General features: G+C 38.7%; 1 protein-coding gene across 3 annotated transcripts in view; it reads left to right on the top strand.

Annotated features, from left to right (window-relative positions):
• Window positions 1-1,070, top strand: part of LOC124396611 (junctional adhesion molecule-like) — a 49,308-nt gene extending 48,238 nt beyond the window's left edge. For 2 of the 3 annotated variants that reach the window (XR_006927814.1, XR_006927812.1), the window contains 3 exons: window positions 172-525; window positions 835-936; window positions 1,036-1,070. The gene's annotated coding sequence lies outside the window, so the exon portion shown is untranslated. Of the gene's footprint in view, window positions 1-171; window positions 526-834; window positions 937-1,035 lie in introns of those variants that run through there. The other variant, XM_046865771.1, reaches the window with a different exon arrangement.
• Window positions 1,071-16,560: the final 15,490 nt, after the last annotated feature.

Below are 16,560 nucleotides of genomic sequence, written 5' to 3'. Positions count from 1 at the left end.
AAAGACACTGGATTTATAAATGTCAAGTCTGTACAACCCAGGATACTGGCTAGGTCATAATGTTAATAATAATACCATTATACCAATATTGTTGTCATTTTATAAAACAAATTAAATCCACCACTTAACTTTGTATTTACTGCTACTATAACATTGCCTATGTCTTTACAGAGCATTTTGGGATGACAGGAGCAACCCAATCCATCTTTGCCCATAAGGGTTCAGATGTCATACTGAACTGCGCTGTAGATTCTCATGTACCAGTCAGTGAGATTGGAGAAGTGACCTGGAAGAAGACAGATGGAGACGAAAGCATCCTTGTCCTGCTTTATCAAAACAGTGAAATCTTCCCAGATTCCGCACATAAGAGTTATCAGGGAAGAGTTGATTTATTTTCCTCTAAAATCTCTAAAGGAAACTTCTCACTAAAGCTGAAGGATGTAAAGATGGAAGATAAAAGAGAATTCACATGTGAGGTCCATAGTGGCATGTCAGCAAAGACCACTGTGGTACTGCATGGTGTAGGTAATGTACCTGGTCACATATACATCTGTATGATCTTCCAAATTAAATGAAAATAATTTAATGAGGTTTAAGTGATCAAAGCAAAGCATGTCTAGCTGAACATGTTTCAATCTAGTAAAATAACCTAGGTCTAGTTCTGTCCAAAATCCAACTTAAGCAACCAATTTAGCAAAAGTCAAAAAGGTCACAACCATTGTCATATTTTATGAACTTCACTGTGAACAGTTCTACACATGATTCTCATAATTACTGAATAAAAAAAATCTGTTTAGTCCCTAAGTGTTTATTATTTATGTCTAATTGCTACAGGTTTCTCTGCTCTCCATATACTAATCTTGGTGTTTTGCTTGATTGCACTGTTGCTGGCAGTAGGATTTTGTGGTCCTGTCTTTAAACTCCTGAGAACGAAAGGTACCTAGAGTAACATTTATCCATTTTATTATTACAAATATCATTTTGTGAATAGACCCATGAATATATATATATTTTTTTTTTCATTTTTTTTTTCAGTTTCTAATAAAAGGCCATGATAATTTACATTTCTTTGCTCCTCTCTCCGAACATCTGCATGTTTGTTGCTTTCTGCTTGTGGTCAACAGAAGGTAAGTCTTTTCTCTATGTTTTAACAGTTATGATTTCAGCTCAGATTAATTTCCTATCTCTGGTGGGGTTGTTTCATTTCTGATAGGGTTTATTGCGGAATTTATCACTTTTTCAACTGTCAGTATCATGAGAATCATCATGCTGATGAAAACCTCTTTGTATTTTAACAGATTTCCACATAAGCCAACATCAAACTTATTTTAATTATTCATTAAGATATGACATGTATACACTAAATGTGTATATAAACATTTTGGTTTTGTTTTACAGAGTTTTTACAAACAGTAGCAAAGAATTTGGCTTTTCCACTTTACCATTCAAGTTTAATATTGGGTGTATGTTCATGTAAGTGAATGAATGTTGATACTGATATTCGTCAGTGTATTTACTATTTAGTGAAGGAGTCTTCCATGTCTAACATTAATGTGCACAAATTGTATGTAGACTAACCAATTTTCTTATTCTAAATCTCTAATTTAGATTTGCTTAATGGCCAGATACAGACCAATGAAGAAAAAATGTATGCATTACTAACAGCCTTAGCAGTGGCGGTTGTCATCTGTGCTGTTATAGTAGGTAACAAAAACACATACTTTGTATATTAATTTACTTTAATGACTGTTAGATTTTTTTTTTCCAATATGATTTTTTTTAAATAATCTTCACTTTACTTCGTTTTTAATTAACCCATCAATTGTTGCTAAAATGTTTCCCTTCTTGACTTAAACATTCAGAAGCACTTTTTATGTGTGTAATAGTTAAAGTGGTACTGTTTTTTTTTGTTTTGTTTTGTTTTGTTTTTTTAAATGGATCAGAAATAATGGCATCCGTCTTTGAGGCCTGTCATGAAATAAATAACAACACTGATGTTCAACATGTCTGGAGATAGTTGTAAAGAATATTGGACTGTCCTTCAAATTTATGTGCAAAAGAGGCATCCACAGACTTCCTGGATAAACAGGTCAAAAGCAATGTGAATTCATATTACACTAGGTTAGCTACGTTTTGCTTGTATTAAACACCCAATATTGATGGTAGAAAGGCCGATCTAGTGACATCTAGAAAACATTCAGTAATATGTCAGATATTACCCAATATTGTGTGATACATTTCTGCAAGATAAATAAATAAAAATTAAATGAATATCAAATAGTGAAAATTCTTTGTGTTACAGCTGTTTATGATTTCCGGATGCATCTGACTATGTGTCTAGAAGGAGTAAACGCAACAATGTTGGCACTCAGTATTAGGCTCAGTCCCAAATCAAATTGTGAGTACAGTTATACAATTCTTTAATAATATAGAACCACAAAAATACAGAAAGACTACTGTATTTGCTGTTAAACCCTATATATTTAAATAATATATATTACTACAGTTCTACTCTTTTAAAATATTTGTCAAATCTACTGCATAAGGATGAAAATCTCTTTGAATTTTTAGATGACTTTGAGATACAGGCAGCTTTTATACTGCCAGCTCTAACTGCTGGACTATTATTGTACTCTCTTTACAAAGGCACCTTTTTCTAGAAAAACCTTTTTCATGTAAGGAGCATAACTTTTATATGAATAATTAATGATAAACTGAGTATGATTCCTCTTGCAGGATTAGTACAGTGTTTATCTTGTTTTGCAGGTGTGCTTATCACTTTGTCATCTATTTTATTGGCTGCATACTGTGGCTATGAAATAGTAGTTTATATGATGTACTCTGTTAAAATAAAATTTTTGTTAAAGGTAAGTACTTACAGCACAAGATAATAGTAAAGTGCTTAATAACAATAAATATTACAAATATTTGTAAAATATTTGTAAAATATTTCTTAAATAAATAGGCCATTATAAATGTATTAAAAATGTAAATGTATTGTGTTTGTGTTGTATATGCTAACAGTTTTATGTACTCAATTTCAGCATGCACAAGTCCATGTTTGGTTGGATTAGTTATATGTGCATGGCTAGTAATAATTTATCTATTGCGTTATCGCCGTGGACATGGATGCTGCTCTCAGTGGAGAAAAATAGGATGTAAGTGTGATATTTATTTATTTATATATATATATATATATATATATATATATATATATATATATATATATATATATATATATATATACCTAGTAAAGTATTCTTTAAGCTCTGAATCACTTGTGTAATCTGTCCAATAGAAGGCGCTGCATTATCGGCGGGTGACGTCATGACCAGGCAGCTACAAAAAGCATATGAAGTGAAGCTGACATGAGCTTCTGTTTCCTAATGGAGTGCTCTGTGTATATTTTATGTATATTGTTTGTCAAAAATGGAGGCATTGAAAAAGAGAGGGGTGGTTTGGGTACACACAGCCTTTGTGTGGCTTGCTTTCTTCGGGGAACCGACTGCGAGCACTGCGCTTACATGTCAATGCGATCGTGCTGCTCTGGTGGGCACTTTTTGGTGCCCTTACTCATCACGGTTCTGGTCCCGCTCTTGCTAGGGCAGAATGTTGCTCCAGTTCATAGGGCTCGCAAATGGAACTCGCAAAGGGTTTTGAGACAGGCTTGGCCTTTTCTCCAACCTTACCTGCCCGGTCCATCCCCCGTTCACAGGCTTCAGAAGCACGGCTTTCGGCGGCTTCTTTCCCCTGCGACGAGAGCATGCATCACCACCTCTCTTCCTTTGAGGAAGGGGGGGCAGCACTAAGCAAACCCGAAGTCGAGGAGCTCATGGCGATTGTGACACGGCCAATGAGTGAAAAGCCCCTCTGTCCAGCAAGCTCATAGGGAGGTGAAGAAATGAGTCCTGTCAGTGATCCGGCGCGGGACACAGGGTTGAAGTCCAGGGAGGTGACAGATCTGATGACTGCCATCTTGAATAAGAGGGCTTTGACTAAAAAGTCCTGACATAGGATGTTCTGAGAAAGTGCACACTTCTTGGTGCCCGCCCAGCCCCGGCACCCTCAGGGACCTGTTTCCTTAACCCTGCCACGAAAAGTGTTTCAGGGCATGGCTAGCTCCGGTGAGCACTCTCCAGGAGAACTTGCTGCCTGCTTCGAGGCCACTAGAGCTGCACCATGGCATAGACCTGGCTCTAAGGGTACCGGAGGTCAGTCTCGAGAGACTGATACTCCTAAGAGACTACCTGGCAGCCTTGGAAGTTCTGCCAGACATGTCTCTGTGGGTCCTGCATACTGTAGATCAAGGCGAGACAATTTAGTTCAGATCTTGTTCACCCCATTATTGACATGGTTTGTCCCACCCTGGTGGGAACTGAGCAGGCTCTCAACAGGAAGTAAGCACTCTTTCCTGAGAAAGGAAGCCATAGAGGTGGTCCCTCCTTTAGACAGAGAGTTCGGGGTCTACAGCCGGTATTTCATAGTTTCCAAAAATTATGGTGGGTTGCGTCCTATTCTGGTTCTACGCCAGCTGAACCGCTCACTTATGAGGTTCAAGATGCTGACCTTTAAGCAGGTCCTGTCTCAGATCAGATCTGGGGACTGGTTTGTCATGGTAGATCTAAAGGATGCATACTTTCATGCAATGTGTTTTTTTCTGTAATGCTTACGATGGATGAGTCCCTAACGAGGTGGAGAGTGGTCATGAGTGCCCGCTGCACCCAAGGTCTATGGGAAGGGCCCCATCTACTACAGCACATCAATTGCCTAGAGATGCCTGCCATGCTGCTGGCTCTGAAGCATCCCTCCTGGACCTCAGAGTTCACCTTGTGTTGATCAGTTTGGACCTCAGAGTTCACCTTGTGTTGATCAGTTTGGACAATAATAAGATATTATATATTAGATATAATATATATATATATATATATATATATATATATATATATATATATATATATATATATATATATATATATATATATATCTTATATATATATATATATATATATATATATATATATATATATATATATATATATATATATAATATTTTTTAACATGTGAAAGTTTTCTTAATTAATTTCTTCTACTATCGGTTCACATTTGTAAGAATGTTCATTTGAACATGATTCACTTAAAATATTTTACAGTGTACAACAGTCTGGCACCATGAAATATACTGGTAATAATGAGCAGTATGCAGGAATATAATTGCTACCGAAGTATAGACTGTTGTGTATGATGGCATTATTCGCCCTGCAGTTAAACAGAAGTCAACAATTTCCAGGAATCAATGCAGGACAATGTTAAGAAATATCACAGATTTGTATCAAAGCAGTTTTCACAGGTGAGCTGGTGAAATATTGACTTGAATATACTCTGCACATCAGATATACTGTACAATATCATTAGTATGTACATTTTCTTTTTAAATGTATGTCGATCAAATACTTTTGTGACCATATAAACGTGAAAATGCACAAAGAAATGAGTTAGCTGTTATATCTCTGCTAAAAACAGAAGTAATTGTGGTCTTCATGAAGAATAATTGGAAAAGACTTAATGTACACTGGACATGTTAAGGATTGCAATTAAAGTGTATCTTGAATAATCCCCATAAGGTAAATGCATTTTTTTATTTTTTACAGAATATAAAATATGTAGTGCCCACATCTTTTGTTCAACTTTTACCAACATTTTTAAGAATGCAGTAAAGCTAGTAGAGCAACGATATTTAAAAACAAACAAATTTAAAAAAGAAAATGAAGGTTATGGGCTGCTAATTGGGTGCTTATTTTTGTTTGGTTCTTTTTGATTGCATGTTTGAAAATTTCAAAAATAAATAACTTTGGTCTCGAGATCAATAGTGGTACAAAATAAGGATTTGTTGACTAAAATACTAATTGAACTTGTATTATATACTGTACATTGTATCTATCTACATAATCTATAGATGTAAGCTTCAATACACATCTTCTATCTGTTGTTTCTTATCAAACTTGCAGTACAAGATTCCTCTTGCAGGAAACTATTATTAAAATCCATGTACATCTAAACACTCTCAGTTGAACTGAAAGTGGAGTAGAAAAAATGAGGTTTTTGCATTTGTTAATATTTGTATTGTTTGTTTTTGCTGTCGGACATGAAGGTAATGTTTTTATTTCACCTTATCTCAATTTTAACTATTGTTCATATTATCTGTAATGCTTTTCAAGTGGTTAAACTGAACATTTTTTCACATTTGATGTGACTTATCCCAAACTGTTTGTTTTTGGAAAGTGTAAAAAATAAATAAAAATGAGCAATCTATTTGTTTTGTTACATGCATGGATCCTTTTGATATTATATTTTTTCCAATTAATCTAGGTCCCTATGTCCATGGCCCCTTGGGTCCACTTGTGGCTCAGCTGGGAGGATCAGTGCTCTTGCCATGCTTTATTAAAGTCCACCTTCTGTGGAGGATCTACAGGTGGAATGGAGAAAGATGGATTCAGATTCTGTAGTGAGTCTCTTCCAGCAAGGAAAAAACAGACCAGATCTCCAGAGTCAGGTGTTTAGAGACAGAGCTGTCTTTTTCTCAAATGAGGTCTCAAAAGGAAACTTCTCAATCTTACTGAAAAATTTAGTGGAAGATGATGTTGGAGTTTTTAGATGTCAAGTCAGTACATCCCAAGATTCCAGTAATGTCATAATGAAAATGAAAGACATAAGTAAGTAAGCATGTCTTTATTACATTGTGAAATGCATAATTTTCTTAAATATTTTTAAATTGTTTTATGAAACGCATCAAATCCACTACAACATTTTGTATTTACTGTTAATAATACACTGTCCAAGGCCGTGTAGAGCATTTCAAGTCAAGTCAAGAGGCCTTTTTTGTAATTTCTACTATACACAGTGGTACACAGTGCACAGTAAAAACAAGACAATGTTCCTCCAGAACCCTGGTGCTACACTAATCAACATAGAGCTACAACACCCAACATAAATCTACGTAAAGTGCATCGTGTGCAACCTAGTGCAAACAGTGCAGACGAAAAAGCGTACAGACAGACAGACAACACAAGACAGTGTGGGACAATACACATAAAATACTGCCGACCAGTAAACCTACTGTATACTCTAAATATACAGTACTGTGCAAACAGGACTATAAAGACTATAACCGAGAGTATATGTAAACAAACACAATGCAGTGCAAAAACAGCAGTAGCAGCATACAAGAGGTGCAAAAACAGCATGTCAACGGTGTAATATAGTTAAGTATAAATAACAATAAATAAATGGTGGTGGAATAGATCGAGATGAGTAATAAATGTGTGTTAAGTTCAGGTTGTACAGTTCGGTAACACACAGTTGAGTGTGTGTGTGCGAGTTCCGGTTTTTCTGTGTATTGAGGAGCCTGATGGCTTGCGGGAAAAAGCTGTTACACAGTCTGGATATGACGGCCCGAATGCTAAGGAACCGCTATCCTGATGTCAGGAGGATGAAGAGAGTGTGAGGAGTGTGTGGGGTCGTCCACAATGCTGTTGGCTTTGCAACTGCAGCATGTGGTGTAAATGTCCATGATGGACGGGAGAGAGACTCTGATGATCTTTTCAGCTGTCCTCATGATCCTTTATAGGGTCTTGCGATCCGAGATGGTGCAGTTCCCAAACCATGCAGTTATGCAGCTGCTCAGGATGCTCTCAATGGTCCCTTTGTAAAACATGGTCAAAATTGGGGGAGGGAGATGAGCTTTCCTCAGCCTTTCAGTAGACGCTGCTGGGCTTTCTTGGTGATGGAGCTGATTAATTTAGTCTTCAAGTTGATGATGAAAAACTTCTGTCCTGATAAGAGTGTTGAGTGTATACCTTTTTGAACTGGATGAAATATAGATTTTACCCACTTCTCCTGATTACTGGCATATATGAGAATGTCTTCAGGTGTGCTACCCTATTTCCCTAAGGGGAAACTACTAGAATACGAGACGCTGCATCGCAATGCTTTGGAAATGCTTTCGCATTGACCATGTTTTGAATCACGTGTGTAATCTGTCCAATGGAAGGTGCGGCATCACTGGTGGGGTGACGTCATGACCAGGAAGCTAGAAAAAGCACATGGAGTGAAGCCAGCGCCAGCTTCTGTAAAAGAGAAGCAACCGCTGCAGAGACATCAGCAGTGTGTCAAGGGGATGCAGTGTCTTGTTCCCTCAGGGAACTATGGTTACATACATAACCTAGAGACGTTTTCTTTCAGTAACTCTAGCTGCATCGCAATGCTTTGGGAACATAAGTCCAATACTGCCAGACTGACCAGTCCCTGGCTAGTGTGTATGGGCACAACTAGGTTGAAGGACAGAGGAGCCAGGAGTGGCACAGAAGTCAAGGTTATAAAACCTGACAAAGGTCAGCGGGGTGGACGAGCCCACAGCGTCAAAGATGTCTTAGAGACACTCCAGATAACCAAGCTTTAGAGGCTGCCACACTCCGGGTCGAGTGCGCTCTGACTCCAAATGAAGTATGGAGACCAGAAGACTAATAGGAAGATGCAATAGCGTCAATAATCCACCTGTTGAGAGTCTTCTTATTAGCAGGGAGGCCTCTCCTCAGAGGGCCGTAGCAGAGAAGCAGCTGTTCTGATTTCCTCCAAGAACTTGTATGGACGTTCGTGTCCAGTGTTTTTACAGGACACAGCCGTTTCAGATTTTACCGGTCTGGGGCCTGAAATGAAGGCGGATAGAATGCCTGGAGTCTAAAAGGTCATGCGATGACCGAGGGCACCTTGAAGACGTAACCTGCTCTAGGGTGCAAGAAGTACCTGCAGGAAATCCAACACTGAACTGACCAGGCAGTGGACTTGGTTGAATTGTTGTTGAACACACCAAACAGTGAATAGATGCCATCTCGCTGCATATGACCTCCTCGTGGATGAACTTTGGAATGGAGAATGGTCTCTACCATCTCTGTGGAGGACTGGACCCTCAGAGCTGTGCTCAGCCACAGCCTTCATTACTCTGGGCGGCAGTGAACTACTGTGCCATGATGGGGGATGCGTACAGGCGTCGCCTCGACCACGCCTGTGCCATAGCAACCTCTAGAGCTGGAGGAGTCAGGGAGAACCATAGGGGTCAGTGCGATGTCTCTCAAGACGCAAACAAATCTACCTGGACCTTGCCGGTTTTCTCCCAAATCTGCTCCACCACATGAGGATGGAGACACCACCCCTGTTTCGAAGGGTGTCTGCTGCTTTGTCCAAAATGTATGCTGCTATCAGTAATCGCAGCCTCTCTTGGTTACACAGGAGGATCTGGTGCTCCAGCCTGTAGAGGGGGCATGAACGCAGACCCTCCTGGTGGTTGATGTATGAGACCACCGAGGTGTTGTTCGAATGGACCTCTGAGGTCTGGGAGGAAATGCTTTTGATGTGCCATTGTAGATGGAGCCCTTCCCACAGACCTTGGGTGAAGCATCCATCATAAGCATGGGGCCTAGAGATAGGAACCCTGTACCTCTACAAACGTCTAAGGCACATAGGGTTTGCCGCTTGACGTTGATTGTATGGAGAGGATTCACCTTCATTAAAACCCCCTGGGTCCTGAGCCAACACTGAAGGGGTTTTGTGTGCAGGTGCCAAGTGGAAATCACATTGGACGCTGCTGCCATAAGCCGAAGAAGTTTCTGGAACTGTTTGACAGTGAGTGACTGCCCTTCTCTGATCTTTCCAGTGGTCATAAGGATGGACGCAATGCAGGCAGGAGAAAGCTGCACGTGCATAGCAGTCGAATACAATATTAGACCTAGATAGACCTAGTGGTTTAGTGTAAAGGAGAAAGCATACTCTTCTTGGCATTCCTTCAAAACCCCTGCTCCCTTATGTGAGTGAGAATGACATCTCGATAGTGAACCACTAAATGCTCTGATCGAGCTAAAATCAACCAATTTTTGATATGATTTAAACACATTGTAAAGGTGCAGGGTGAGAGGGCTAGGACAAACAAAAGAACTTCATATTGGTAAGCTTCAGTCTTGAAAGTAAACTTTAGGAGCCTACTCAGTGTCCACCAGGGTGGGACCATCCCCGTTAAAACAGGGCGGAGAAATCCCAAACTGAATCAAATAGCCTCACTCTACAGTGCGCAGGACCCACTAAGACACATCTGGCAGAACTTTCTAAGCTGCCAGGTAGTCTCTTAGGGGTATCAGTCTCTTGAGACTCTCTGGTATGCCTAAAGCCAGGGTTACGCCCTGGTTCTGCTCTAGTGGCCTCGAATGAAGCGGCGAGTCCTCCTAGACCTCTACGATGCTGGGCAAAAACCAAGAAGGAGGAAGCTGGATCTGGCCATGCCCTGAAACACATTCCTTGGCAGGGTTAACCTACCAGGTCCTTGGGGGTGCAACGTGCCCTTTCCCAGCCAAGTCCTCAGAACGTCCTATGTCAGGACTTTTTGGTCTAAACCCTCTTATTGAAGATGACAGCCATCATGTCACTTTCCAGGGCTTCGATCCATAGCGCCTTCTGGATAACTAACAGGGGGAGTGCGCGTCACGATACTTTGTTTCTGCGCCTCCCGGTGGGAGGTGCTGGAATGAGGCTGGGGCTATGCCCATCAAACAACCCCATGAGAGCGGCATGAGAGGTTCCAGTAGTACGGCCCTGTCCCTGTCAGAGATTTCTGACAGGGTGGGCCATGGATGCCTTTTTGCTGAGGTTAGATTAAAAGCACTTTTGTACGTCGCTCTGTATAAGGGCGTCTGCTAAATGCCGCAAATGTAAATGTTAGGGTGGCATAGACCGGCCAATGGCCTTAGTGGTCTCTTTAGTGGCTCTGAGAGCTAAGTCTGCCATATGGCGGAGCTCTTGCATTGGTTGCCTGAGATGACTCCCAAGTCTAGCTCTCGCAGCAGATCGGCCTGATAAGCCTGCAGCACCGCTATGGCGTGCACAGTGAATGGAAACTGGACCGGGCAGGTGAGGTTGGAGAAAGGGACAAGCCCATCTTGAAACCCTCTGTGAGGTCCATCTGCGAACCCCAGTAACTAGTTTGCCGCTCTGCCTCAGCCAGACCATGAGGAGTCAAGGCACCCTCCTCAAAGAGTGCCTATCAGGAGCGGAGCGATTGCATAGACATGCGAGTGCAGTGTTTGCAGTCGGCTCCCCCGAGAACTGACTTAGCATGCTCTGCTCCCAAGCAAGCCACACAAAGTGTGCTTATATATCTTAGATACCTTCATATTTTTACAAACAATTGACAAACAATGACATAAAATACATACAAAGCGCTAAATGAACAAACAGAAGCTTCACTCCATGTGCTTTTTAAAGCTTTCTGGTCATGACGTTACCCTGCCAGTGACGCCGCACCTTCCATTGGACAGATTACACCCGTGATTTAGATAGTGGACAACTCTGAAGCGTTCCAGCTAGTAACATGATTGTCAATGCTATTAAACTTTAAGTTAAATATTTTTAATGGTACAGTAAAAACCCCGTTGTACAAGCATAATTCGTTCTTGAAAATTGCTCGTAGGTTAATTTGCTCGTATGTCCGAACTGATTTTCCCCATAGAAATTAATGTAAAAGTAATTTAATCCGTTCTGAGATCTTATTTGTTCGCTTATTTCTGCACTTAAAAAGTATTTGTAGCATATTTTAACAAACAAATACATTGCAAATTACCATAATGTAAACATAATTTAACACTTACTCATGTGATAGTGGTTGATTGCAAGTGAGACACGCACCACGCTCTTACCTCCTCTGTTTCTATGGTAATTCTATTTACTTTCGTTTTCACAGCACCATCACTGATTTTCTTGGGAGACATTTTTCAAGATTTCTAGTGAAATAAAAATCTTCTTCTTCTTCTTCTTTCGGCTGCTCCCTTTAGGGGTCGCCACAGCGGATCATCCGTCTCCATACCACCCTGTCCTCTACATCTGCCTCTTTCACATCAACTACCTGCATGTCTTCCCTCACCACATCCATGAACCTCCTCCTTGGCCTTCCTCTTTTCCTCCTACCTGGTGGCTCCATCTTCAACATTCTTCTACCAATATAATTCATGTCCCTTCTCTGCACATGTCCAAACCATCTCAATCTCGCCTCCCTCACCTTGTCGCCAAAACATCCTACATGTGCTGTCCCTCTAATAAACTCATTTCTAATTCTAGTGAAATAAAAATATAAAACTAAAAAAAGTTACGTTTTTGCTGCACTGAACAACGAGAGTGACTGATGTGACCCTCCGCTGAAAACGGGGAACCGGCAGCGTGGGTTTGCTCGTGCCTTCGAAATTTGCTCGTGAAATAGGGTAAAATTTTGCCAGCAAGGCTATAGGTTGCTCGTACAATGGGGTTTTACTGTATTTTACACTTCTTAATCAACAGGATTTTTTTACAACATTGCATTTCAATTAAGTTAATATCAAGAAAGCATTAGTGATATGATAAATGATCTAAGCTCTCACCTGGGTTGCCTTAATTTATTTAAATTTAATTTCTATAATAATTATTTCATCAGTTTATAATAGTATTTCTAGAATTATTCCATTTCTGGAAAAATGTCCTTATCATATAGTTATTCAGTGTTTGCAACCTGCTCACTGTAAGTAAATGGAACAAGCTGGCTTTAATAGTCTAAAGTAGCTCACATAACGTGCCTTTTTCTGTTAAACAAAAAATTGAATAGAAATTCAGTTTAGTACCAACAAGAAGCTTGTATGTGCCACTGCATTTATTGTGTTCGCAACAATTCGTCAAGGACAGAAAGGAAAACACTGTGGCACTATAAATATATTGGTAGTGATGTGGAACCACATATTATAATTGGACTTCACTGCTAATTCCTTTTCGAAAAGAACAGTTTATTGAAGTATTCTTTTGCTGAAGTGTAGTCTCTTCTCCTTGCCAGCAGATGGCGTTAATCACCCAACAGGTATAAGCAAAAACCTCACACGCCCCTTTCCATGAAGCACTGAACATATGCTTGTCATCATTTTACTGACTTAGTGTGCTGCAGAGGTGGGAAGTAACAAAGTACGAATACTTTGACTTTTTACTTTCACTCTACATTTTTTGCACACATATCGATATTTCTTACATTTTCAAAATAAGCTTGTTACTATAGTTTTAATCTATTTGGTGATATGTCAATATTTCCTGTCATTGTACGGCTTTTTTATTATACCACTGGTTTATCATTTCCTGGCTCCCACACACCACAGATGTAGGCTAGTTTACGAAGCAAACAATAAGCAAATCAGAGAGCAACAAGAAGTATTGGGTTAACGTCCGTGATGTAAACATGACTGAAAAAAGAGATATTCCTGATTATCATCATCTTTTCTCTGCTTGTGTTCTATATGGTGGATGTTCAGCCTTGATACATTTATTAGGTAACACAATTTGAAATTCGTTTTGTATTAATATGTTAATTAGGAGTGTAAAAATGCGCCAAGTCTCAAATCAGCACTGGAATCTGCCATGATGCGCACAAATGACTGGCTCGTTTTGTGGCCTTTTTTTTTTTTCTCATAACGCTGAAACAAACATAAATTACTCTGTCTTTTCTTGTCATACAAATAAGAACAATACAACATTCTACTCTAATTTGTATACACTCATATTACCAACAAAATGCTTTTCTTTTTTAAATCAAATAAAACAGACAGGGGGCGCTCTCTGCCGTCTCTGTCTGTCATCTCTTTTCACAGACATAAATAAAACCTGAATCTCAGTAAATATTTGCTTCACAGACGTAAGAAATATATTAATAGGAGGCTCGTAATGTCTAGTTTAATATAAACCAATTCCCAAGAATAATTTGCCTACATGCTCTATGTTGGATTGCACTAATATTAAACAAACATTTGCATAAAGCATCCATATTTTTTCATGCACATGTTGATTAGAGTATTGAAATCTTCAAAATCATTAATTTAAGGTACATTTGGAACAGTTAAAATGTGTAATTATATTTTAATATTTGAATATTTGAGTCAACGTATACCAGAGTCTTTTAAAATGCGTATTTGTACTTCTATTTAAATGAAGAATGTGTGTACTTTTGCCGCTTCCCATGGGCTGATTTCAGCTGAGTACTTTAGATAGGCATCTGTAAAAAGCTTTCTTTTTGCTAAACAGACTAATTGTTTCTATTATTTGTTTTGTTTTCATGTTAATGCTTTGCATTTCATAATGTTTTATTGTTTGTATCATTACTCAACACTGTAACATCATGTGATGCAACCCCTAGGAAGTATGAAACAGGTCAACAAGTGCACATAAATACCTTCATGTAGTAATTTTTACATGTCTACAGGTAGGTTTAGTTATCATGGCAGTAAGACCATATCTTATAATCTTTGATTTTGTGCCATCTAGTTTTCTTTTTTGGAGACCAAAAAGCATCAGATGTTCTTTAACTTGCCACTTGTTTAAACTGTTTATTTTATGTAAAGTGTCTGTGCATGAATTGTGTATATTGTACAAAAAAGTCTATAAATATGTATTATTGTGTAACTGTAAGAGGTTCCCAGTTCCAAAGTATCTTCATTCCCCAGCTTTTGTTATTAACACTGCACTATTCCCCAGACCCCAAAACTAGCAGTGCGATAAAAAATAGGGGAGTTGTCAAAACTCACATTAGAGGGGCTTTTTTGCCTGTGGCTTTTTTCCCTGTGAAGCTGTTCTAACATGCTGCATGGCTCGATTTTATTTGCAGTCGTTTCTTTGTTGACTTACCCTAGAGCAGATTCAGGCCTGTAGGTATAAGAACCTGTTACAAAATAATATTGCATTCCTTTTCTAAAGCACATGGTTGACATGGAGCTTAAACAAATTCTTTTAGTTAAGCTGGGAGAACAGAAGGTTTTCCACGTAATTCCTCAAAATTTTGATTGCTTAGGATGATGACAGTGTTACAGAAACCTTATCTTGTCTGGTCCCATGGCCTGTGGTAACATGTGCCTGATGTATTTTAAGATACAGTATAAGGAGCTGCAGTTAACTATCTGCAGCATGGAGTTGGAGGCAGAGAAGGCAAATCTTGATTTCAGAATCAGATCCAAGAAAGTTCTCAATGCAAAATCCACCATTTGTGCCAATTTCATCTTGTGTGCCATTTTTCTAATTCATTGATAGTCAGTGATTGTTTTGGTACCCCCGTTAAAGGAAGCTGGTTTTTGTATTTTAACATTTAACAATCGTAACTTGGCCAAAATAGACTTCGACTCTCCTTTCACAATTCAAATTGAAGGCTTGCATTATGTCAAGCTGCAATACTACAACTGGCCGCTGAGGCATATATTCAGAAGTACTGGACCCTTAAATCTTAGCTTGAATACCTTTATTTTGACTTAGCAAAAAATTATCAATTGTGTTGCTAACTGGTGTGCTTTAACCACTAATAATAACTATGGTTTTTATTAGATGTGTTACATTTGTTCTGCTGCTAGGATCATGTATTATTATGCATTTGTGCATGAGTTTTTTTTTTTTTTTTTTTTTATGTTCCCGTGCTGAAACTTTGCTTTGCAAACCGGTTTGGCTTGCCCAGTCAGCTCTAATGGAAAAATGTTTTACTGTCACAAATTCGACTATAATAAAGTATTTGCTTAACCCCAAAACAAATTAAACAGGTCCTCACATAGAAACTCACATCCTAACCTCAATGTTATTTGGTTCTGCTACTCTGAGGACTTAATTATTTATGGGTAATATATGTGTGAACTTAGGTAGAGGGCAATGAAACAACTATGAAACTTAAACACCAGGTTTTAAACCTCAATAATTTATTGTAGCGTAAAATTCAGTGGGATTTTGAGCCATTCTCAGGAAAACGTTTCTTGACTCGTCTCTCTCCGAAACCCAATGTGGGTTCATAATGTTGAGATTTGGTGATTGTGCAGGCCAGGGGAGATTTTCAATTTCACATTCATGTTTCACTCTATCTCTTCTGTTAATCATCCTGCTCTGTGAGCACATTGAGTAAACAAAGTCCTCCAGAATGGTGCAATAATTCTTGGTAGAGACTCGCTCATCTAGCATAAGTATTAAGCCTAGTGAACAGCATAATATTGCAACCAAATTCCTCAATGGTCCAACTTGTACTTCACTCTGACTTTACAAGCCTCCGGGCGTAAAGTTTTAAATAAAAATTCAAGTTCTTATTTTGTTATTTCTTTTTGTATTTTGAATTTTTAAGTTACATTTTTAGTTTAGTGCATAAATAATTTTGATTGTTTGAAAATTATTTTAATTTAAATTTCTGATATACATTTTTTTGGTATAAAAAAAAAAAAGAAAAACTGAAATACTGAGAAAAACTGATACTAAGAACATTACATTTTGTTTTTGCTCAGTGTACATATTTCACAGATTTCAATTTGCATATGTATGTCGCATACGAATCTCTGTCTCCTGGACAGATGAGCTTCTTAAATGCACTTTCAGATTCTTTCAGATTTCCTCTTTAATGAAGTGCCACAAATGTTCTATCGCTACTGATTACTCTGAAACGAGTTTAATCAGAAGCAGAATCATACTAAAATGAATAAGTAAGTAAGTAAATAAATAAAT

This window comes from Silurus meridionalis, chromosome 2, assembly GCF_014805685.1.
Source record: "Silurus meridionalis isolate SWU-2019-XX chromosome 2, ASM1480568v1, whole genome shotgun sequence".
NCBI classification, from domain to species: Eukaryota; Metazoa; Chordata; class Actinopteri; order Siluriformes; family Siluridae; genus Silurus; species Silurus meridionalis.
Note: the sequence above shows the minus strand (reverse complement) of the source record. Positions and strands in the feature narration are given on the sequence as shown.